The sequence below is a fragment of the Bubalus bubalis genome, chromosome 19 (assembly GCF_019923935.1).
Source record: "Bubalus bubalis isolate 160015118507 breed Murrah chromosome 19, NDDB_SH_1, whole genome shotgun sequence".
Lineage (NCBI taxonomy): Eukaryota > Metazoa > Chordata > Mammalia > Artiodactyla > Bovidae > Bubalus > Bubalus bubalis.
In genome coordinates, this window is record NC_059175.1 from 55,316,824 (window position 1) to 55,342,003 (window position 25,180).

At 38.8% G+C, this 25,180-nt stretch overlaps 1 long non-coding RNA gene across 1 annotated transcript in view; it reads right to left on the bottom strand.

Moving 5' to 3' along the window:
* Nucleotides 1-25,180, bottom strand: part of LOC123330587 — a 218,223-nt gene that overhangs the window by 141,592 nt on the left and 51,451 nt on the right. The window lies entirely within an intron of this gene.

Sequence of the window (25,180 nt, forward strand, 5' to 3'; positions counted from 1 at the left end):
TCCAAGCTTAAGAAAAGAAAAAGAAATAGTCATAAAAAAGTCTTAAAGTACTTTCATAACAAAAGACATAAAATTAATAAAGCAAAGTAAACTTGCTTTGTACTCTCACAGAATGTCAACTAAACTCAAAATGTCCTACTACAGCTGATGTAGCCAGCCATGGAAAAATCTAATACTCTATGTGAGTACCCATTCACCTCATGTTCTTTTCTTAGACTCAACTGAGCCATTAGCTTGTCTTGGAAGGGTTATGGTATCTTTGTGCATTCATTCTTTATCTTCATAACTCTGTGATCTCAACCTTTCTATAAAACTGCTGTCATTCTTAGGTTTAAGCCCAATATGTATTGAACTATTTGTTTATTCATTAGAAAATCTGATCAACTTTACTAGTATTTTTATTAGGAGTACTCTTTTCTTGGGGCTTCCTTGGTAGTTCAGGCAGTAAAGAATCTGCCTGCAATGCAGGAGATGCGGGTTGGATCCTTGGATCAGGACGATCCATAGAAGGAAATGTCAATGTACTCCAGTATTCTTGCCTGGAGAATTCCATGGACAAAGGAGCTTGGTGGTTACAGTCCATGGGGCTGTAAAGAGTCTGACATGACTGAGAAACTAACACTTTCACACTTTCACTACAATGTGGTCTGTGGTTTTAGTGGCCTACTTTTGACTTTGTTTTGGACATAAGAGCCTTTAATCTAATGATTCTGCAGAACTTGAGGGGGTTTTGTTATTGTTGTCTAGTCCCTAAGTCGTGTCTGACTCTTTTGAAACCCACAGACTACAGCCCGCCAGATTTTTCAGTCCACAGGATGTCCCAGGAAGAATATGGGAATGGGTTGCCATTTCCTACTCCAGGAAATCTTCCTGACCCAGGAACTGAACCTGCATCTCCAGCACTGGCAGATGGATTCTTTACCACTGAGCCACCAGGAAGGCCCTCGAGGGGGTTTTAGAAACACGCATATTGCATTATAGTAGATAAACCTACAATGTGCAAGACACACATACGTAATCATTTGTTAGGTGCTTCCACCATCCCCAACTTGAGAGCAAATGACCCTATATGGAAATATTTCTGTGTTTGCCCCAGCCCCACCAGTTTGCCACTCACTTCCCAAACACACACACACACACACACACACACACACACACACACACACACACGTATGCACACACCCAATTGGTTATAATCCCTCTACCAGTGAGTGTGATGATTACATTAAATCTCTGAGTACTTCAAGGTATACTGAAGGAGTTCATTCCTAAAATAACACCATTCAGTTCAGTCACTCAGTCGTGTCCAGCTCTTTGTGACCCCACGGACTGCAGCACACCAGGCCTCCCTGTCCATCACCAACTCCCGGAGTTTATTCAAACTCATGTCCATTGAGTCGGTGATGCCATCCAACCATCTCATCCTCTGTCGGCCCCTTATCCTGCCTTCAATCTTTCTCAGCATCGGAGTCTTTTCAAATGAGGCAGCTTTTCACATCAGGTGGCCAAAGTATTGGAGTTTCAGCTTCAACATCAGTCTTTCCAATGAATACTCAGGACTGATTTCCTTTAGGATGGACTGGTTGGATCTCCTTGCAGTCCAAGGGACTCTCAAGATTCTTCTCCAACACCACAGTTCAAAAGCATCAGTTCTTTGGTGCTCAGCTTTCATTATAGTCCAACTGTCATATCCACCATGTTAGGCTCTTATATAAGTATGATGCGGCATTCTTATCTCTGGATGATCTCTGGATGCTTGCATTCTCAGGAAGACCCAAGTAATATGCACAAAAGTGTTGAAAATTGTAAATTGTGATAACTTTTGTCAAAACTGAACATTTCTCTTATAGGAAATGTCAAGAATTTGGAGGGAAGGTCTTTGTAGGACCAAGCACAAGGTCAAACCAAATTAAGTGCTATCTAGAGTGACTGGAGAAGCTGGAAGAAACAGGAAGATACTCCCTCTTCCTTTGCATCTATTTCATTTTATGGTCATTTAAAACTTTAATCTTATCACTGTGAAATATGTCTATTTATCTAAGTCAGGTTTCAGCTATGCATGCATTATTTAAAAGAGCTTTCTGATGCCAGACATTTCAAGATTACCCCACCACTCATTCTATCCCCTTATTTTATTTTCTACTTAGAAAAATGTCAAGCAAATAATGAAAAAACGTTATTCTAAATGCCCACATGTAAACTAGCCATACTCAGCAGTGGCCACAGGACTGGAAAATGTCAGTTTTCATTCCAATCCCAAAGAAAGGCAATGCCAAAGAATGCTCAAACTACCACACAACTGCACTCATCTCACACACTAGTAAAGTAATGCTCAAAATTCTCCAAGCCAGGCTTCAGCAATACGTGAACCGTGAACTTCCAGATGTTTAAGCTGGTTTTAGAAAAGGCAGAGGAACCAGAGATCAAATTGCAAACATCCACTGGATCATCAAAAAAGCAAGAGTGTTCCAGAAAAACATCTATTTCTGCTTCATTGACTATGCCAATGCCTTTGACTGTGTGGATCACAATAAACTGTGGAAAATTCTTCAAGATATGGGAATACCAGACCACCTGACCTGCCTCTTGAGAAACCTATATGCAGATCAGGAAGCAACAGTTAGAACTGGACATGGAACAACAGACTGGTTCCAAATAGGAAAAGGAGTAGGTCAAGGCTATATATTGTCACCCTGCTTATTTAACTTATATGCAGAGTACATCATGAGAAACGCTGGGCTGGAAGAAGCACAAGCTGGAATCAAGATTGCCAGGAGAAATATCAATAACCTCGGATATGCAGATGACACCACCCTTATGGCAGAAAGCGAAGAGGAACTAAAAAGCCTCTTGATGAAAGTGAAAGTGGAGAGTGAAAAAGTTGGCTTAAAACTCAACATTCGGAAAATGAAGATCATGGCATCTGGTCCCATCACTTCATGGGAAATAGATGGGGAAACAGTGGAAACAGTGTCAGACTTTATTTTTGAGGGCTCCAAAATCACTGCAAGATGGTGATTGCAGCCATGAAATTAAAAGACACTTACTCCTTGGAAGGAAAGTTATGACCAACCTAGATAGCATATTCAAAAGCAGAGGCATTACTTTGCCAACAAAGGTCCCTCTAGTCAAGGCTATGGTTTTTCCAGTGGTGATGTATGGATGTGAGATTTGGACTGTGAAGAAGGCTGAGCACCGAAGAATTGATGCTTTTGAACTGTGGTGTTGGAGAAGACTCTTGAGAGTCCCTTGGACTGCTGCTGCTGCTAAGTCGCTTCAGTCGTGTCTGACTCTGTGGGACCCCATAGACAGCATCCCACCAGGCTCCCCCGTCCCTGGGATTCTCCAGGCAAGAACACTGGAGTTGGTTACCATTTCAAGGAGATCCAACCAGTCCATTCTAAAGGAGATCAGTCCTGGGTATTCATTGGAAGGACTGATGCTAAAGCTGAAACTCCAATGCTTTGGCCACCTCATGGGAAGAGTTGACTCATTGGAAAAGACCCTGATGCTGGGAGGGATTGGGGACAGGAGGAGAAGGGGACGACAGAGGATGAGATGGCTGGATGGCATCACTGACTTGATGGACATGAGTTTGAGTAAACTCCAGGGGTTGATTAAGGACAAGGAGGCCTGGTATGCTGCAGTCCCTGGGGTTGCAAAGAGTCGGACACGACTGAGCGACTGAACTGGAACTGGTTACTAGCCACACTGAATATTTTGCTCCATTTGCTTTAAATTAACACTAAGAGGACCCTGAAGGAGTTAATATTCCCTTTGTATTCCACTATGATATCTAGCTCCTGGCCCCCCACCTCCCTGCAGAGGTGACTCATCTTCCTGAAGGCATCAAACGTAATTTCTACTCATGAGTTCATGTTTTTGAGATCAAGAGTGATTCTTAAACAACATAAAGTATTGCTTTCAGTATTTTCAAGTTCTCATAGATCATTTTATATACACTAAATGCCTAGTTTATTTTTTCTCCTATTCATTGTGTGTTTTAAGAATTATCCAGGCTGATTAAGGGATCCTAGAACACTCATTTTAATGACTATAAAACATTCGATTGTGTGGATATGCCAGAATAATTTTATTTCTTTCATAGCCATTTTTCTCTATTGCAAGCAATGCTTCTAAGAACTTTTAAAATATATATCACCTCTTGCATATGTACAGAAGTATTTCCACTTGTTTCCTAGAAATCGAAATACCAAGTCATGGATTACACACAACTTCACCTTTAATGGACATTACCAAATTGTTATGCATGGTATTAATAGCAGCAATGCTAACCATTTGTGCCACTCATCGAGTATATCTTATCTCTGCTTTTCAGTCATTTCTGCCCACTTGAATTTAAGTGAGACCATGTGACTAGTACTGGCCAATGAGTAGTGAAGAGAAGAGATACTGCTCTTTACTATTTTAAGCACATGAAGTTATTTTCTATTGTGTTTTATTTCCCTTGATAATATCTAAAGAGGTTGTGCATTTCATTGTTTATTGACTCTTATGACTTATTGGCCATGGAATTTCAGCTTCAATGAATTCATATAGTTGCCAATTTTTCTTTGGCATTGTTTGCATTTTCTTAATTATTTGTCATTCATTCTGGATGGTGGGTCCATATCAATTAGCATGGCATAAATTACCAGAGTCTTCTCCTAGGTTGTGTCTTTTTTTTTTCCTTCTAATTTTGTGTATCTTCAGCCAAATTTCTAACACATTTAAAAACTTTAATGTATTAAAAATAAGCTTATCCTTTTATGATTTAAAACTTTTACATATATATATTTATTTGAAATAGACTTTATTACCTCTGTCAAATATGTTTTCTCATGATTTTGCTTCTTTTTTACTTGGAGTATTTTAGTAGAAAGAAAAATTATAATCTGTGACATAAATTGCTATGCTTCTTTTAAAAATAATCATAGTCAAAAACAAAATTTTTATACAGTAGATTTATTTCTTAAAAATTATCCAATATTGGTAAAGCAAACTATATTTTAAATATCAGACGATAATCCCTCATTTATGAAACCAGTGCTAAAATATTTTGAATGATATATAACTGCTTTCTATTTCTTATCAAAGAAAGGATCTTAATTTTAGGTTTTGTAAAATGAAAGGAAATGGTTCAGAATAGAATAGATTGAGCAAAATAATATATTTTATTATTACTAGTGAGATGATAAAGCCCAAAGGACATGCAATGCAGGTTATTTTCTGCAATACTATATGGATGTTTAAAGCATCAACAAAATGAGGCTTCTGCATATTTAAAGCTTCAACAAAATGAGGTTTCTGTGAACATTAACGTCAGCTGATAATTCAGACCAACACTTCAAACAAGGATAATGAAAAATAAGGATTAAATATGCTTTTTAAAAATCATCCTAAAAGTAACAACCATTAAATAAATATTTACCAGGCCAAAATCTAGAAGAAAAAAAGAATAAATATAAGGTCAGAACTCAAAAGTTATTTTTTCCCTGAAAATGTGTTTTTTAATTATGAAAGAAAAGCTGTGAGATATAATGGACTTGAGAAATAACACAGGACCAAGGGAAAACTATCACAAGCCACCTGAGTTCCAAATTGTTTGGTTGCGAATTCTAACAAACCCCTTTCTTGAAACACAGATTCAGAGGATTAGATTTCAAAGTAATGTTAATTGCAATTAAACTGGGTGGGGGGTTTTGTCAATAAGTTGTTTCTAAGTCTTGTGACCCTATGGACGGTAGCCCACCAGGCTCCTCTGCCCATGGGATTTCCCAGGCAAGAATACTGGAGTGGGTTGTCATTTCCTTCTCCAGGATATCTTCCTGACCCAGAGACTGAGTCTCCTACATTGTAGGTGAGTTCTTTATCAACTGGGCCATCAAGGAAGTCTCCTGAAATTAAACTAACCCTTTCCCAAAATTGCAATCTAGCTTCAAATCATCTGTGTAGTGAGGAATTCTCAAGCCTTGAACTTGGATTAAAGTGGTACAGGGGGAATGATGTGTTTCCATATACAACTCTGCACCATCTTGAAGAGGGGCTGACAAAACCAACCCACTAGCCCACCATCAGCTTCTGAAAATAAGGTTTTATTCATACACTGCTGCTGCTGGTAAGTCGCTTCAGTCATGTCCAACTCTGTGCGACCCCATAGACTGCCGCTCACCAGGCTCCCCCGTCCCTGGGATTCTCCAGGCAAGAACACTGAATTAGGTTGCCATTTCCTTCTCCAATGCATGAAAATGAAAAGTGAAAGTGAAGTTGCTCAGTCAAGTCCGACTCTTCGCGACCCCATGGACTGCAGCCCACCAGGCTCCTCCATCCATGGAATTTTCCAGGCAAGAGTACTGGGGTGGGGTGCCATTGCCTTCTCCTATTCATACACAACCATATCCATTTGTTCTGTTATCAGTGGCTATTATAGCTCTACAATGGCTGACTTGAGTACTCACAGCACAGGCAGTATTGCCCAATATTTGCTGCCTAACTCTTTACAGGAAAAGTTTGTGCATCTCTCATCTAGGGTACATCCTTCTGGGTTATCTTAATGATTCTTAGTGAGATATTTTCTCACTCGATAAACAGTAGATATATACACTTGATAGAAATACACAATAATTCTTGTCTGTATATATAAAAAGTACAGGTTCAATTGATTTCTTTCCCCCACCATGGACGAAGTTAAGTTTTATCTCCAGTTTCACATTCAATTCAACATATTTCAAAAATTCAATTCAATATTTCAAAAATGCTGAAATGAATGTGAAACTGGAGATAATACTAACTTCGTCCACAGTGGGAGAAGAAATAAATCAATTGAACCTTATTTTTGTGTGTATATATATACTCCTATATATATATCTGTTTGGATTTCCTTTTGAGCTTATTTAACATGGTCTCAGTTTCCTAATTCATGAGTTAAATAATGAATTAAATAAAATTTTTAACATATGATTGCATTTATATCTGTCTGAAAGTTATGTTTTTAAGCTTCCTTCAAAAATTATTGTTTAAGAGTGCTCTCAGATTAAATTGTCACTGTTGGAGGTTAAGCTACGTAATTGTGTAACCAAGCCTACATTGACTTAATTCATGAAATTGTGGGAACAGTGGATTTCTTTAGGACATATTGTGATGTTGGTGGCAATTTTGCACACAGTTTCATATTGATCTGTCAAACCTCAGCCAGGACAGACCCAGTAGGATCTGATGTACTGAGATGTATGAAATACATGACTCCACACATGAATACCTGTGCCATTTGTAGTACAGCATGTTTGTGTCCTTAAAAACATGTGAATTCTGATAAAATATATATATCGCAGACTTTCCATCAAAAATCAAATTTGGCGCATTTATAATTGCATTTGTAGCATTTAGTCCATTTTTGAAAGAAATTGATTCAGTGAGATCTAAATTTTGTATTTCAGTTTTACACATCTGATGATTAAGGACATTTTCCACTGACTTGTTTTTTTGTCTTAATCTGATCAGGCTGCTTATAACAAAATACCATAGGCTGTCTGATTTGAACAATGGATATTTTGTTTCGTACTGTATGGAGGCTGAGAAACCCAAGATCAAGGTGCTAGAAGGCTGGTTTCTTGGTGAGGGCCTTCTTCCTGGTAGACAGTCACCTTCTTGAAGTATTTTTACATAGTGAGGGAGACAGAAAGCTCTAGTCTCTCTTCCTTTTCTTGCATGTGTGTGTGCTCAGTCATTCAGTCACATCTGACTCCTTGTGGCCCCATTGACTATAGCCCACTGGGCTCCTGTGTCCCTGGGATTTCTCAAGCAAGAATACTGGAGTGGCTTGCCATGACCTCCTCTAGGAGATCTTCCAATAGAGGGATTAAACTCACGTTTCCTGCATCTCCTGCATTGATAGGAAGATTCTTTACCACTGAGCCACCCAGGAAGTGTTTTCTTATAAGAACGATAATCCTGTCTTGAGGACCCAACCCTCATGATTCTTCTAATTATCTCCCAAAGACCCTATCTCCAAATACCATCACATTTTGGATTAGGACTTCAATAAATGAATTGGAGTGTGGGGCAGTGTGGAAATAAATTCTTAGTCTATAACACATTTCAAAACCTGTTTCTACTTTGAAGTGAATTGAAAGTCATTCAGTCATGTCTGACTCTTTGCGACCCCATGGACTATACAATCCATGGAATTCTCCAGGCCAGAATACTGGAGTGGGTATCTATTCCCTTCTCCAGGGGATCTTCCAACCCAGGGATCAAACCCATGTCTCCCACATTGCAGGCGGATTCTTTACCAGCTAGAGAAGCCCAAGAATACTGGAGTAGGTAGCCTATTGCTTCTCCAGTAGATCTTCCTGACCCGGAAATCAAACCAGGGTCTTCTGCATTACAAGCAGATTCTTTACCAGCTGAGCTACCAGGGAAGCCCTACAACCCAGATACTTTCAGTGCATTAAAAAAAAAAAAAAAAATGATATAATCAGGTAACAGTAACTGAACTATACATGAATGTGAAAATCACTCAGATATAACCCCCTGAATACAAACCAGCAGTATCCTCATCTCTACCTCCCCTTAGTTGAATCCTAAATGTACCTGACTCACCCTACTTGAGAGGAAGTTTTATGGAGAGGAAGAAAAAAGAGCCGTCTCAACTAAACTGCCATTAAAATATTTTACTCTGAAGCACTATTGCATACTGAGGTATGCGGTAAACTGTCTCTCACTACACTCTTGGCTCTTTCATTTTATGATTTTGCTAGATTAAAGCTTCTTCCCTGTTACAGTGTAAGTTGCTCAGTCCTGTCTGACTCTTGTGACCCCATGGCCTGTAGCTTTCTCTATTCATGGGATTTCCAAGGGAAGAATACTGGAGTCGATTGCCAACCTGGATCTTCCCGACCCAGGGATCCAAGCCAGGTCTCCTGCATTGCAGGCAGATTCTTTACCATCTGAGCCACCAGGGAAGCCCTGTTAAAATGTATTTAAATAATTGGTGATTTGAGAAAGAAAACATCTTCATTTGAATATCACAAAAATGCTCAAAAAATAACCAAGGTCAAGATTTATTTGATCTTCCCTTACTTGATTACAAAATGTTCTTAAATGAAGTCTTCATTTTACAACAGCATAAAGTTTAGCCCCAAAGAAAATATCCCATCTGTTTCCTGAAAGGAAAAGGAATCCAACTCTCTCAAATAAACAAGGATATAGCCTATTGTCAATGCATGGAAAATCAAATGGTAAGGCCTTATGTGGGGAGGAAGCAATAGAAATCTTGATTATCTAATTTAAGATGAAATCTAAAGGCTCTCAAGAATAAAAACTGTTCTCATTTTTGTATATAGAGGTAACTGTTTTTGTGAATTCTTTCCAGGTACACAGTTTCCATGAGACTGTGTTGGTGGCACCCTGTTGTCACAGACATCACTATGCAGCAGATAGATTGCAGATTCGAGAAATTATTGCCACATCATAAGAATCCTACGCCTGGGAATGGGCGTAAAATCTGTCTTTCACTTGATCTTTCCTTGCCTCGGAAACTAAGTCGTTAGAATTATTTATTTTTTACTGCAAAAAAGCATCTATGTGTTTGATACCTTGAATTGCTCAATTTTCCACAGTTTAAATGGACAGATGTCCCACCATTATGCTCTGCACCCACTGAATTTATAGAACTGGTCCTCGTAAAAAAGATTTTTTGTGTGCTCTTAAATATATAGGAGTGAATGCTCCCAATGAACATGTTGTGTTTAGAAGAAAAAACTGAAAGCTCTATTGAATCTCTGAGACTATTTTCAATTTATTAAAAAAAAAAAAAACTCTGGCCTGGTACCAGTTATATCATTGTATGTGATAAATATTAATAAGCTTAACTCTACAAAATACTTCCAGGTAAATTAATTATATTTGACATACCCATCTTCTTTAGCTTTTGCTCCAAACCCCAACAAAAAAGGCATTAAAGTATCATAATTTTAAAAACTTTAAAATATAACTTTAAAAGCCACAGACATGATTGGACAGGAAACCACAGCAATAAAATGTTGGAAGTTGGAAAGTACAAGGACTAGAGGTACATAGCTTAGAAGAACTAAGAGAAATTTAAATTAACAGTATGAAAAGTCAATTACAAAATTCTTACTTATGTTGCAAAGTTTTTATAAAGCTAAGGAATTTGAAGCACCTAGAATTTATAGAAGTAAGGAAAAAATAGGGACCAAAACTAGGAAAAGGGCTTCCCTGATAGCTCAGATGGTAAAGAGTCTGCCTGCAATGTAGGAGACCCAGGTTCAATCTCTGGGTTGGAAAGATCCCCTGGAGAAGGAAATGTAAACCCACTCCAGTATTCTTGCCTGGAAAATAGCATGGTAAGAGGAGCCTGGCAGGCTACTTATGCTTGTATCCATTATTTGTTTTCATACCTTATTCAAGACTACACAATGGAGCATTACTCAGCCATTAAAAAAAATACATTTGAATCAGTTCTAATGAGGTGGATGAAACTGGAGCCTATTATACAGAGTTGAAGTAAGCCAGAAAGAGAAACATCAATACAGTATACTAATGCATATATATGGAATTTAGAAAGATGGTAATGACAACCCTGTATGCAAGACAGCAAAAGAGACACAGATGTATAGAACAGTCTTCTGGACTCTGTGGGAGAGGGAGGGGGGGATGATTTGGGAGAATGGCATTAAAACATGTATAATATCATATAAGAAATGAATCACCAGTCCAGGTTCTATGCAGGATACAGGAAGCTTGGGGCTGGTGCACTGGGATGACCCAGAGGGATGGTATGAGGAGGGAGGTGGGAGGGGGCTTCAGGATGGGGAACACGTGTACACCCGTGGCAGATTCATGTTGATGTATGGCAAAAGCAATACAATATTGTAAAGTAAAAAAAAATAAAAATAAAGGACTACATATGATATTTAATTGCATTGAGCAGCTTCAGCTGCCTGCAACAAATTCTAGTAAATTCTCTATTCATTTTTATTCTATTACAAATACTTTCTAATTTTCCTTGTTATGGCTTCTTAGATACACCCATCATTTAAAAGCAGACATTTTATTTCCAAATACATGGGATTTTGTTTAAAGTATCTTTAATATTAATTTCTCATTTTGATATTATTTTCTCATTTAAGAGCTTTCTTTTCTGCAATCACCCTCTGTGTCTTTACCAGTATAATGTTTTGAGGCTTTCAATGGCTTAGTCAAAGATATTTCTTGGTAAATGTCTCATTGCACTTGAAAATACGTGCGTTATTTTAAAATATTTTTTGATATTCAAATTTCTCAGATATGATTCTGATGTAATCAGATTATACCACTCATTGCCCCCATTGTTACTGATTTTCACAGACTCCAGTTACTCCTCTTTTATGTCAATGATTTTAGCTTCTGGGTCCTTGTCACTCTTTCCAATACCAAATCTGCAAGTGTAAATGCAGATTTTCCTTCCAACAGTTTGTTTTGTTTTGTTTTGTTTCTCTCCTCTCTTCATTTCTTGAGTCTTTCACCTCCAATGATGTGATGATGTTAAATAGCAACCTACCTCAACAAGTGACTTCTATGACCCTGGTATAGATTTTGTCACTAGGAAAGCTCCATAATCTCAATTTAAGCATCTCAATTCATTGACCACAATTTTTGCCTTTCATTCCCTCCTTCCATCATCCCCCTACCATCCATCCTTTGGCTCTGACAGAATCTCCAGGTCTTGGATTCTATCACTCATCTCTGTCCCTCATTCTGTTAGTAGGATCATTCACCACCCTCTTCCCCCAACAAACTTAAATTCCATGTTTAATCATTGTAATCATGTCACTATAGCTGCTGTCCACTCCCTATCCCCCTTCTCACTTTGATTTTTCACTTGGTAAGACCACAGCCCTGGCTAGGCACAACTGTACATGCATTTGAACCCACTGGAACCCACACAGCTATGTGCCTGAATAAAAAAATCATACTTACACTTCAGTTCAATTCAGTCACTCAGTCATGTCCAGCTCTTTGTGAACCCATGGACTGCAGCACGCCAGGTTACCATTGAATCGGTAATGCCATCCAACCATCTCATCCTCTGTCAGCCCCTTCTCCTCCCTTCAATCTTTCCCAGCATCACAGTCTTTTCAAATGAGTCAGCTCTTTGCTTCAGATGGCCAGAGTATTGGAGTTTCAGCTTCAGCATCCATCCTTCCAATGAATATTGAGTACTGATTTCCTTTATGATGGACTGGTTGGATCTCCTTGCAGTCAAAGGGACTCTCAAGAGTCTTCTCCAACACCACAGTCCAAAAGCATCATTTCTTCGGCTCTCAGCTTTCTTTATAGTCCAACTCTCCCATCCATACATGACTACTGGAAAAACCACAGCTTTGACTAGACAGAACTTTGTTGGCAAAGTAATGTCTCTGCTTTTAAATATGTTGTCTAAGTTGGTCATAACTTTTCTTCCAAAGAGCAAGCATCTTTTAGTTTCATGGCTGCAGTCACCATATGCAGATTTTGGAGCCCCCCAAAATAAGGTCTGTCACTGTTTCCATTGTTTCCCCATCTATTTGCTTGCTGCTGCTGCTGCTGCTGCTGCTAAGTCGCTTCAGTCGTGTCCGACTCTGTGCGACCCCATAGATGGCAGCCCACCAGGCTCCCCCATCCCTGGGATTCTCCAGGCAAGAATACTGGAGTGGGTTGCCATTTCCTTCTCCAATGCATGAAAGTGAAAAGTGAAAGTGAAGTCCCTCAGTCATGTCCGACTGTTCGCAACCCCAGGGACTGCAGCCTACCAGGCTCCTCCGTCCATGGGATTCTCCAGGCAAGAGTACTGGAGTGGGGTGCCATTGCTTACTCTAGTGTAATTTTAAACCCATGAACACAAACCTCATTGAATCCTTACTGCTACAATCACACAATATACCTCTCAGCAACATAGCCTTCCACTCAACTAGAATAATACATTTTTTCCTCCTCTTTCTAAACCCATGTCAGTTTTCTTAATCTCACCCTCAGTTGAGAACTGCTTTAATCTGCTTGAGCTGCATAACAAAATATCATAGACTGAGTGGCTTAAACAACAGAAATTTATTTCTCACCATTCTGGATGCTAAGAAGTATAAGATCAAGGTGTTAGCCTGGCAGTTTCATTCTGAGGGTGCGTCTCTTGACTTGCAGGTGGCCACCGTCTCACTGTGTGCCGACATGACCTGTTGCTTGTCTGAGTGTGAGGACAGAGAGAGAAATATCTCTCTCATCTTTTATGAGACTCAATCTATCATATTAAGATCCACCCTCATAACCTCTTATAACCCCATTGCTTAGTATCTCAGTTGTGTCCAACTATTTTGTGACCCCATAGACTGTAGCCCACCAGGCTTCTCTGTCCATGGGATTTCCCAGGCAAGTATACCAGAGTGGGTTGCCATTTCATTTCCAGGGGATGTTTCTGACCCAGGGATAGAACCCACATCTCTCACATTAAGACAGATTCTTTACCACTGAGCCACCAGGGAAGCCCCTTATATAACCTTATTTACCTCTTAAGAGACCCATCTTCAAATACAATCACAATGGGGGCCGGCTAGGACTTCAATGTTTGAATCTGAGGGGATACAAAAATTAAGGTTTTGTTTGTTTTATTAAGGTTTTAAAAGTAGATATTAAACAGCAAAGATAACCAAACCCTTAATAATAATAATTCTTCATAAGGGATAATTTTCATATATTTGGTGTTTTAAATTTAGGTAAGTATTAATATAATTTTGCTTCTTTCATCAATAGATTAGTTTGCAATTTCAATTTAAAATACCTCTTGAGTAATTGTTTTAGATTCATAAAATTAACTTGAAATTTCACTTAATTTACCCCCAAAAAAAATTAGACCATAAAAAATTAGACTTTTCCAGGGCATAAGTTTAATTTATTAGTATTTCATGAACGGTTTTGCTACATAGGAATTTGACATTTTATTTGGGGTGAGCAAAATGATACTCCCCAAATGAGAATCAAGTGTATTAAAATTATAAATTTTTTTAAAATATTAAAATATGGAGAATTATTTGTAAAATTATCTTTAATATGATTATTAAAAGTTATCTAATTTATTAGAGTAATGAGATATTTAGTCAACCCTAAAAACTTGATGATAAATAAGAGCTTTAGAGTTTCACATTTGAAGTTTAATAAGTGGATTATTAATTTTAGAAAGTGCTACACTCGATATGTCAGCAAATTTGGAAAACTCAGCAGTGGCCACAGGACTGGAAAAGGTCAGTTTTCATTCCAATCTCAAAGAAAGACAATGCCAAAGAATGTTCAAACTACCACACATTTGCACTCATCTCACATGCTAGTAAAGTAATGCTCAAAATTCTCCAAGCCAGGCTTCAGCAATATGGGAACTGTGAACTTCCAGATGTTCAAGCTGGTTTTAGAAAAGGCAGAGGAACCAGAGATCAAATTGGCAACATCCACTGGATCATTGAAAAAGCAAGAAAGTTCCAGGAAAACATCTATTTCTGCTTTATTGACTATGCCAAAACCTTTGACTGTGTGGATCACAATCAACTGTGGAAAATTCTGAAAGAGATGGGAATACCAGGCCACCTGACCTGACTCTTGAGAAACCTATATGCAGGTCAGGAAGCAACAGTTAGAACTGGACATGGAACAACAGACTGGTTCCAAATAGGAAAAGGAGTTCGTCAAGGCTGTATATTGTCACCCTGCTTATTTAACTTATATGCAGAGTACATCATGAGAAATGCTGGGCTGGAAGAAGCACAAGCTGGAATCAAGATTGCCAGGAGAAATATCAATAACCTCAGGTATGCAGATGACACCACCCTTATGGCAGAAAGTGAAGAGGAACTAAAGAGCCTGGTGATGAAAGTGAAAGTGGAGAGTGAAAAAGTTGGCTTAAAGCTCAACATTCAGAAAACGAAGATCACAGACTCTGTTTCCATCATTTCATGGCAAATAGATGAGAAAAGAGAGGAAACAGTGTCAGACTTTATTTTTGGGGGCTCCAGAATCACTGCAGATGGTGATTGCAGCCATGAAATTAAAAGACACTTGCTCCTTGGAAGAAAAGCTATGTCCAACCTAGACAGCACATTAAAAAGCAGAGACATTACTTTGTCAACAAAGGTCCATCTTGTCAGGGTATGGTTTTTCCAGCAGTCATGTATGGTTGTGAGAGTTGGACTATGAAGAAGTCTGAGCACAAAAGAATTGATGTTTTTGAACTGTGGTGTGGTGTTGGAGAAGACTCTTGAGAGTCCCTTGGACTGCAAGGAGATCAAACCAGTCCATCCTAAAGGAGATCAGTCCTGGGTGTTCATTGGAAGGACTGATATTGAAGCTGAAGCTCCAATACTTTGGCCACCTGATGCAAAGAGCTGACTCATTTGAAAATACGCTGATGGTAGGAAAGATTGAGGGCAGGAGGAGAAGGGAATGACAGAGGGTGAGATGGTTGGATGGCATCACCGACTCAATGGACATGAGTTTAGGTAGATTTCGGGAGTTGGTGATGGACAGGGAGGTCTGTCTTGCTGCGGTTCATGGGGTTGCAAAGAGTCAGACACGACTGAGTGACTGAACTGAACTGAATTTCAAAAATAAAGTGTTTTGGACTAATGTTTCTTGTGGTCCAAAATATTCACACTACGAAAAAGTTCACATTGATATAAATGAGTTCAACAAAAAGGTGTTCAGTTCAGTTCAGTCTAAAGTAAGTCTAAACTTACAAAAGTCAGTCCAACTTTTTTTAATCCCATGGACTGCATCATGCCATGTTCTCTGGTTCCCTCTTTCTTTTGTTCATCACCAACTCCCAGAGCTTGTTCAAACTCATGTCCATTGAGTTGGTGATGCCATCCAATCATCTCATCCTCTGTCATCCCCTTCTCCTCCTGCCTTCCATCTTTCCCAGCACCAGGGTCTTTTCCAATGAGTCAGTCCTTTATATCATGTGATCAAAGTACTGGAGCTTCAGCTTCAGCACTAGTTCTTCCAGTGAATATTCAGGATTGATTTCCTTTAGGATGGACTGATTTAATATCTTGCAGTCCAAGTGACTCTCAAGAGCATTCTCCAACACCACAGTTCAAAAGTATAAGTTCTTCAGTGCTCAGCCTTCTTTATGGTCCAGCTCTCAACATCTATACATGACTACTAGAAAAACCATAGCTCTGATTATATGGACCTTTGTCAGTAAATTAATGTCTCTGCTTTTTACTAAGCTGCCTAGGTTTGTCTGAGCTTTCCTTCCAAGGAGAAAGTTTATTTTAATTTCATGGCAGTCACTATCTGCAGTGATTTTGGAGCCCCAAAAAATAAAGTCTGATACTGTTTCCACTCTTTCCTCATCTATTTGCCATGAAGTGATGGGACCAGATGCCATGATCTTAGTTTTCTGAATGTTGAGCTTTTTCTTTTTTACAGTATTATTTTATTTTTTATTTTATTTTTTAATATAAATTTATTTATTTTAATTGGAAGTTAATTACTTTACAATATTGTATTGGTTTTGCCATACATCAGCCTGAATCCTGAATCCACCGCAGGTATAATGTTGAGCTTTAAGCCAACTTTTTCACTCTCCTCTTTCACTTTCATCACCAGGCTCTTTAGTTCCTCTTCACTTTCTGCCATAAGGGTGGTGTCATCTGCATATCTGAGGTTATTGATATTTCTCCCAGCAATCTTGATTCCAGCTTATATTCATCCAGCCCGGCATTTCACATGATATACTCTGCATGTAAGTTAAATAAGCAGGGTGATAATATACAATTGATGTACTCCTTTCCCAATTTGGAACCAGTCCATTGTTCCACGTCCAATTCTAATTGTTGCTTCCTGACCTGCATACAGATTTCTCAGGAGGCAGGTCAAGTGGTCTGGTATTCCCATCTCTTGAAGAATGTTCGATGATTTGTTATGATCCATACAGTCAAAGGCTTTGTCATAGTCAATAAAGCAGAAGTAGATGTTTTTTCTGGAACTTTCTTGCTTTTTCAATAATCCAATGGATGTTGGCAATATGATCTCTGCTTCCTGTACCTTTTCTAAACCCAGCTTGAACATCAGGAGGCTCACAGTTCATGTACTGTTGAAGCCTGGCTTGGGGAATTTTGAGCATTACTTTGCTAGAGTGTGAGAAGAGTGCAATTGTGCAGTAGTTTGAACATTCTTTGGCATTGCCTTTCTTTGGGGTTGGAATGAAAACTGACCTTTTCCAGCCCTGTGGCCACTGCTGTTTTCCAAATTTGCTGGCATATTGAGTGTAGCACTTTCACAGCATCATCTATTAGGATTTGAATTAGCTCAACTGGAATTCTATCACTTCCACTTTCTTTGTTCGTAGCAATGCTTCCTAAGGGCCACTTGACTTCACATTCCAGGATGTCTGGCTCTAGGTGAGTGATCATATCATCGTGATTATCTAGATTGTCAAGATCTTTTTTGTACACTTCTTCTGCGTATTCTTGCCTCCTCTTCTTAATATCTTCTGCTTCTGTTAGGTTCATACCATTTCTGTCCTTTATTGTGCCCATCTTTGCCTTGTTATCTCTAATTTTCTTGAAAAGATCTCTAGTCTTCCCCAGTCTATTGTTTTCCTCTATTTCTTTGCACTGATCACTGAGGAAGGCTTTCTTATCTCTCCTTGCTATTCTTTGAAACTCTGCATTCAAATGGGTATATCTTTCCATTTGTCCTCTGCCTGTCACTTCTCTTCTTTTCTCAGCTATTTATAAGGCCTCCTCAGACAACCATTTTGTCTTTTGCATTTCTTTTTCTTGGGGATGATTTTGGTCATTGTCTCCTGTACAATGTTATGAACCTCCATCTGTAGTTCTTCAGGCACTCTATCTATTAGATCTAATCCATTGAATCTATTTGTCACTTCCACTGTATAATCATAAGGAATTTGATTTAAGTCATACCTGAATGGTCTGGTGGTTTTCCCTGCTTACCTCAGTTTAAGTCCAAATTTGGCAATATGGAGTTCATGAATTGAGCCACAGACAGCTTCTGGTCTTGGTTTCACTGACTGTATAGAGCTTCTCCAGCTTCGGCAGCAAAGAAAATAATTAATCTGATTTTGGTATTGACCATCTGGTGATGTCCATGTGTAGAGACTTCTCTTATGTTGTTGAGAAAGAGTATATGCTATGACCAATGCATTCTCTTAGCAAAACTCTGTTAGCCTTTGCCCTGCTTCATTTTGTACTCCAAGGCCAAACTTGCCTGCTATTCCAGGTATCTCTTGACTTCCTCCTTTTGTATTCCAGCTCCCTTTGATGAAAAGGACATTATTTTTTTGGTGTTAGTCCTAGAAGGTCTTGTAGTTCTTTGTAGAATTGTTCAAATTCAGCTTCTTCAGCATTAGTGGTTGAGGCATAGACTTGAATTACTGTAAGGTTAAATGGTTTGTCTTTGAAATGAGCAAAGATTGTTCTGTCATTTTTTAATGTGCACCCAACTATTGCATTTCAGACTCTTGTTGACCACAAGGGCTGCTCCATTTCTTCTAAGGGATCCTTGCCCACAGTAGTAGATATAATGGTCATCTGAATTAAATTAGTCCATTTCTGTCCATTTTAGTTCACTGATTCCTAAAATGTCAATGTTCACTCTTGCCATCTCCTGTTTGACCACTTCCAATTTACTTTGATTTTAACAAGGACTTAGAAGATTCTAACCTGGACCTAACATTCCAGGTTCCAATGCAATTTTGTTCTTTACAGCATCAGACTTTAACTTCCATCACCAGTCACATCCACAACTGGGCATTGTTTTTGCTTTCCTCTTGAACAGCATGAAAAGGCAAAAAAGTTATTGGAAAAACATTATTTTGAATAAAGAATAAGAGAAATAGTGAAAATAAGGGGTTGGTATTGGGTGGAGAAAGTGAACCCCCAGGAAGAAATGGAACCAACATTATTTGTACCATATATACTCAGCCCAACAATTTCAGCTGGAAGTTGGCCTGGATATTTGCCCTGTACATTGTCTGCAGTAGAACCTCAAGTGCTTACTACATCTCTTCACTTTACTGATAAGAGATTCAAATCCAGGGAGTCTGTATCCAGAGTCCATAGAGTGTACCACTACATCAGTTCAGTTCAGTTCAATTGCTCAGTTGTGTCCGACTGTTTGTGACCCCATAAATTCCAGCATGCCATGCCTCCCTGTCCATCACCAATTCCCGGAGTTCACCCAAACCCACATCCATTGAGTTGGTGATGCCATCCAGCCATCTCATCCTCTGTCGTCCCCTTCTCCTCCTGCCCCCAATCCCTCCCAGCATCAGAGTCTTTTCCAATGAGTCAACTCTTCGCATCAGGTGGCCAAAGTATTGGAGTTTCAGCTTTAGCATCATTCCTTCCAATGTACACCCAGGACTGATTTCCTTTAGGGTGGACTGGTTGGATCTCCTCGCAGTCCAAGGGACTCTCAAGAGTCTTCTCCAACACCACAGCTCAAAAGCATCAATTCTTCAGCACTCAGCTTTCTTCACAGTCCAACTCTCCCATCCATACATGACTACTGGAAAAACCATAGCCTTGACTAGATGGACCTTTGTTGGCCACTACATAGACTGATTTTTTTTCAATTCCTTCCAAACCATGGTCTTAAAAGCCAGTAATGAGTCATATATCCTCACTCCCTGTCCTTAGGTCTCTTTATTTAGATGTCTAGTCTAAAGCAATTAAGATGAAAAACACATTTTTTGTTTTTCTCAGAAGTCTCCAAGGAAAATCTTTCCTCTTTCAGATCCTGATAATCTTGAAGTTGTTCTCTCACATTTTAAAGGGGTTCTTTTAGTGTTGTTTTTATTTGAAGCATCTTAAATCTTTCTTTTGATGTCCTTCCACTATTGCTCTGTCAATGTAAATCTTCAAGGAAAAGAATTCTGGTCACAATATTTCTTTTGTGATTGGGGAAGGAGGCACTTTGACTTTATAATTATTTCTTTCAGAATTTTTCTTTTTCCATCCAGGTGACTACTTTGGCATCTCCAAGTCCTCTAATATTTAATATATAATTAAAATTACTTAGGTCCAATAATAGAAGTTGGTCAGTGGGTAATTTCTTCTGATTATCTGTAGTTTCCAACTCTGAGCCCTGATTCTCCTCATTTTTCCAGCTCACTTTAACTTTTCTCTAAATGACTGTACTTCCTCTTCACCCTGAGGTGACCCAATTTTATACACAAGTCTTAATTTCTGGCAAGCATCACTCTTAGGAGTCAGTTTTGAGGAATAGACTTTTATTGAAGATTCAGGGAGGAACACTACAGTATTATATAGAACCCTAGCAGAAATTAAAACAAAAAATTTAACATATTTCTCTTTATTTTTTAGAAGTAAAACTGCTTTGTATTCCTTTCATTGGTATAATTTTAAATTAGTATTATACAGAAAATAGAATTGAATTAATCAGAATAATTACAAAGTTAAAAATTGCATATACAATTTTTCCTCATTAGAGAGTGTTCCTATGATATTGCATAATTTTTAAAAACACCTTTATTAAAAGCTACACATTATTCAGTAAATACACTATATGTTAATCATCCATTTTTCCAATGTTGAACATTCCCTGTCATTTCTAAAATTTTCACTTAATAATTTTTTAATTAATTTATTTATTTTAATTGGAGGCTAATTACTTTACAATATTGTGGTGGGTTTTGCCATACATCAACAGGAATCAGCCGTGGGTGTACATTTGTGGTACATATACACAATGGAATATTACTCAGCTTTAAAAAACAACTCATTTGATTCCGTTCTAATGAGGTGGATGAAACTGGAGCCTATTATAAGAGTGAAGTAAGCCAGAAAGAGAAACACCAATACAGTATATTAATACATATATATGGAATTTAGAACGGCAGTAAAGATGACTCTATTTTCAAAACAGCAAAAGAGACACTATAAAGAACAGACTTTTGGACTATGTGGAGAAAAGGCGATGGTGGCATGATATGAGAGAATAACTTTGAAACATGTATATTGCCATATGTAAAATAGATGACCATCGCAAGCTTGATGCATGAAGAAGGGCACTCAAAGCTAGTGCTCTGGGACACCCATATTTCTCTTTCTTAAAATCTCTGAACTGTCTCTACATTTCTCACATGCAAAATTTCTACTCTTTTACCTCTCTTTGTCCCAGGTGGTGCTAGCAGTAAAGAACCTGCCTGCCAGTGCAAGAGACACTGGCTCCATCCCTTGGTTGAGAAGATCCCCTGGGGAAGGGAATAGCAACCCACTCCAGTATTCTTGCCTGGAGAATCCTATGGACAGAGGAGCCTGGCAGGCTACAGTCCAAGGGGTCACAAAGAGTTGGACACGACTGAAGTGACTTAGCATGAGCAAAAGACACCTTTTTTTATATATTTAATTCCCCTCCTTTGTTCCCTTTCTCAGTAACTACAAGTCATCCCAATTTTTTCTCAATTTGTTAAACAAAGCAACATGTATCCTTGAAGATTTTTTGCTAAAATTAATGATAATAGCTCCCTACCTATTTAAGCTAAAAATTAATGGTTGTGTGTGTGTGTGTGTGTGTGTGTGTGTGTGTTGAGGGGGTGGGTCTGTTGCTTAGATAAGCTTGAAAAGTGCTTAACGAAGATTTCTCTCTTGTAGGATGTCTTCTAAGCTTTGATGTGTAAGTGTGAGGTGGGTGCTGAATGGGGAGAAGACCTTGTAGTAATAATACCACTTAATATACAACTGGAATATACCTTCTAGTTTTCTTTACCTGGAAGTTTCTGCCATGTGGTCACTGTGTTTAGACCTCTGAAATTCTAGGGCAGTGCTTGATACATAGTCTGTAAAAATTTTTAGATGAATCTAAAAAGACATCATGAATAAATGAATAAATAAGTAAGAAGGAAGGAAGTTTCTTTCTTCTGAAGGAAGAAACTGAATTTCTTGTAACCCACTTCTGTTATAGACTTATAGATTCACTTTGAGAATTGTGATTTTATGTATGTGAGTTATGATTATTTTCTGATAACTGCACCATTTCTCTGTAGTTTGTAAAGCAGAGGGACTTCCAGTGTTGCAGTGGAAGCATCACGTTTCCAACTGGAATTATCTCCCAAATATCTGACTCTTCACTTAGGGTAAATACAAGATGGAAGCAAAAATATTCAGTCATAGGAGCGAAAGAATATGGAATATTTAAGTATGGGAGGGAAAGTAATAATTTTCACAAACTGAGATGTGGAAAACAAAACACACTCTGCCTCTCAGGGCCCCTATGGAATTGGATGACTGGGAATATTAATGTAAAGACAGGATCTCCAAGCCCACAGGGAAGTCTTTTCTGATCACAGAGTTAATTGATAGCATCTATTCACAATACCATGATACTTACTGATGTATTTTTCACAGAACCATGAAGTCATTTCCAGCTCTTCTTGTTTTCCTCCTCAAAAGAGAAATGTAGAGATGTGACCCCAATTATTAATGTCACTTATTAAGCATATATGGTTAATGTTTACATTAACATTTGTTGACAATGTGGATGGATTGTAGCCCCTTATCAGTACTTTTGTGTTAGAGAGGAAAAAACAATAAGCTTTAGCATCATATTCTCTATTGCAAATCACAATATACGCTCACCATGAATCAAGGCAAATTGGAAGTGGTCAAACAAGAGATGGCAAGAGTGAATGTCGACATTCTAGGAATCAGTGAACTGAAATGGACTGGAATGGGTGAATTTAACTCAGATGACCATCACATCTACTACTGCAGGCAGGAATCCCTCAGAAGAAATGGAGTAGCCATCATGGTCAACAAAAGAGTCTGAAATGCAGTACTTGGATGCAATCTCAAAAACGACAGAATGATCTCTGTTGGTTTCCAAGGCAAACCATTCAATATCACAGTAATCCAAGTCTATGCCCCAACCAGTAACGCTGAAGAAGCTGAAGTTGAACGGTTCTATGAAGACCTACAAGACCTTTTAGAACTAACACCCAAAAAAGATGTCCTTTTCATTATAGGGGACTGGAATGCAAAAGTAGGAAGTCAAGAAACACCTGGAGTAACAGGCAAATTTGGCCTTGGAATACAGAATGAAGCAGGGCAAAGACTAATAGAGTTTTGCCAAGAAAATGCACTGGTCATAACAAACACCATCTTCCAACAACACAAGAGAAGACTGTATACATGGACATCACCAGATGGTCAACACCGAAATCAGATTGATTATATTCTTTGCAGCCAAAGATGGAGAAGCTCTATACAGTCAGCAAAAACAAGACCAGGAGCTGACTGTGGCTCAGATATTGAGCTCCTTATTGCCAAATTCAGACTTAAATTGAAGAAAGTAGGGAAAACCACTAGACCATTCAGGTATGACCTAAATCAAATCCCTTATGATTATACAGTGGAAGTGAGAAATATTTTTAGGGGCCTAGATCTGATAGATAGAGTGCCTGATGAGCTATGGAATGAGGTTCGTGACATTGTACAGGAGACAGGGATCAAGACCATCCCCATGGAAAAGAAATGCAAAAAAGCAAAATGGCTGTCTGGGGAGGCCTTACAAATAGCTGTGAAAAGAAGAGAAGCGAAAAGCAAAGGAGAAAAGGAAAGATATAAGCATCTGAATGCAGAGTTCCAAAGAATAGCAAGAAGAGATAAGAAAGCCTTCTTCAGTGATGAATGCAAAGAAATAGAGGAAAACAACAGAATGGGAAAGACTAGAGATCTCTTCAAGAAAATCAGATACCAAAGGAACATTTCATGCAAAGATGGGCTCGATAAAGGACAGAAATGGTATGGACCTAACAGAAGCAGAAGATATTAAGAAGAGATGGCAAGAATTCTCAGAAGAAATGTACAAAAAAGATCTTCACGACCCAGATAATCACGATGGTGTGATCCCTGACCTAGAGCCAGACATCCTGGAATGTGAAGTCAAGTGGCCTTAGAAGGCATCACTACAAACAAAGCTAGTGGAGGTGATAGAATTCCAGTTGAGCTATTCCAAATCCTGAAAGATGATGCTGTGAAAGTGCTGCACTCAATATGCCAGCAAATTTGGAAAACTCAGCAGTGGCCACAGGACTGGAAAGGGTCAGTTTTCATTCCAATCCCAAAGAAAGGCAATGCCAAAGAATGCTCAAACTACCACACAATTGCACTCATCTCACACACTAGTAAAGTAATGCTCAAAATTCTCCAAGCCAGGCTTCAGCAATATGTGAACCGTGAACTTCCTGATGTTCAAGCTGGTTTTAGAAAAGGCAGAGGAACCAGAGATCAAATTGCCAACATCCGCTGGATCATGGAAAAAGCAAGAGAGTTCCAGAAAAACATCTATTTCTGCTTTATTGACTATGCCAAAGCCTTTGACTGTGTGGATCACAATCAACTGTGGAAAATTCTGAAAGAGATGGGAATACCAGGCCACCTGATCTGCCTCTTGAGAAATCTGTATGGATGTCAAGAAGAAACAGTTAGAAGTGGACATGGAACAACAGACTGGTTCCAAATAGGAAAAGGAGTACGTCAAGGCTGTATAATGTCACCCTGTTTATTTAACTTTTATGCAGAGTACATCATGAGAAACGCTGGACTGGAAGAAACACAAGCTGGAATCAAGATTGCCGGGAGAAATATCAATAACCTCAGATATGCAGATGACACCACCCTTATGGCAGAAAGTAAAGAAGCACTAAAAAGCCTCTTGATGAAAGTGAAAGTGGAGAGTGAAAAAGTTGGCTTATAGCTCAACATTCAGAAAACGAAGATCATGGCATCCGGTCCCACCACTTCATGGGAAATAGATGGGGAAACAGTGGAAACAGTGTCAGACTTTATATTTCTGGGCTCCAAAATCACTGCAGATAGTGACTGCAGCCATGAAATTAAAAGATGCTTACTCCTTGGAAGGAAAGTTATGACCAACCTAGATAGCATATTCAAAAGCAGAGACATTACTTTGCCAACAAAGGTTCGTCTAGTCCAGGCTATGGTTTTTCCTGTGGTCATGTATGGATGTGAGAGTTGGACCGTGAAGAAAGCTGAGTGCCGAATAATTGATGCTTTTGAACTGTGGTGTTGGAGAAGACTCTTGAGAGTCCCTTGGACTGCAAGGAGATCCAACCTGTCCATTCTGAAGGAGATCAGCCCTGGGA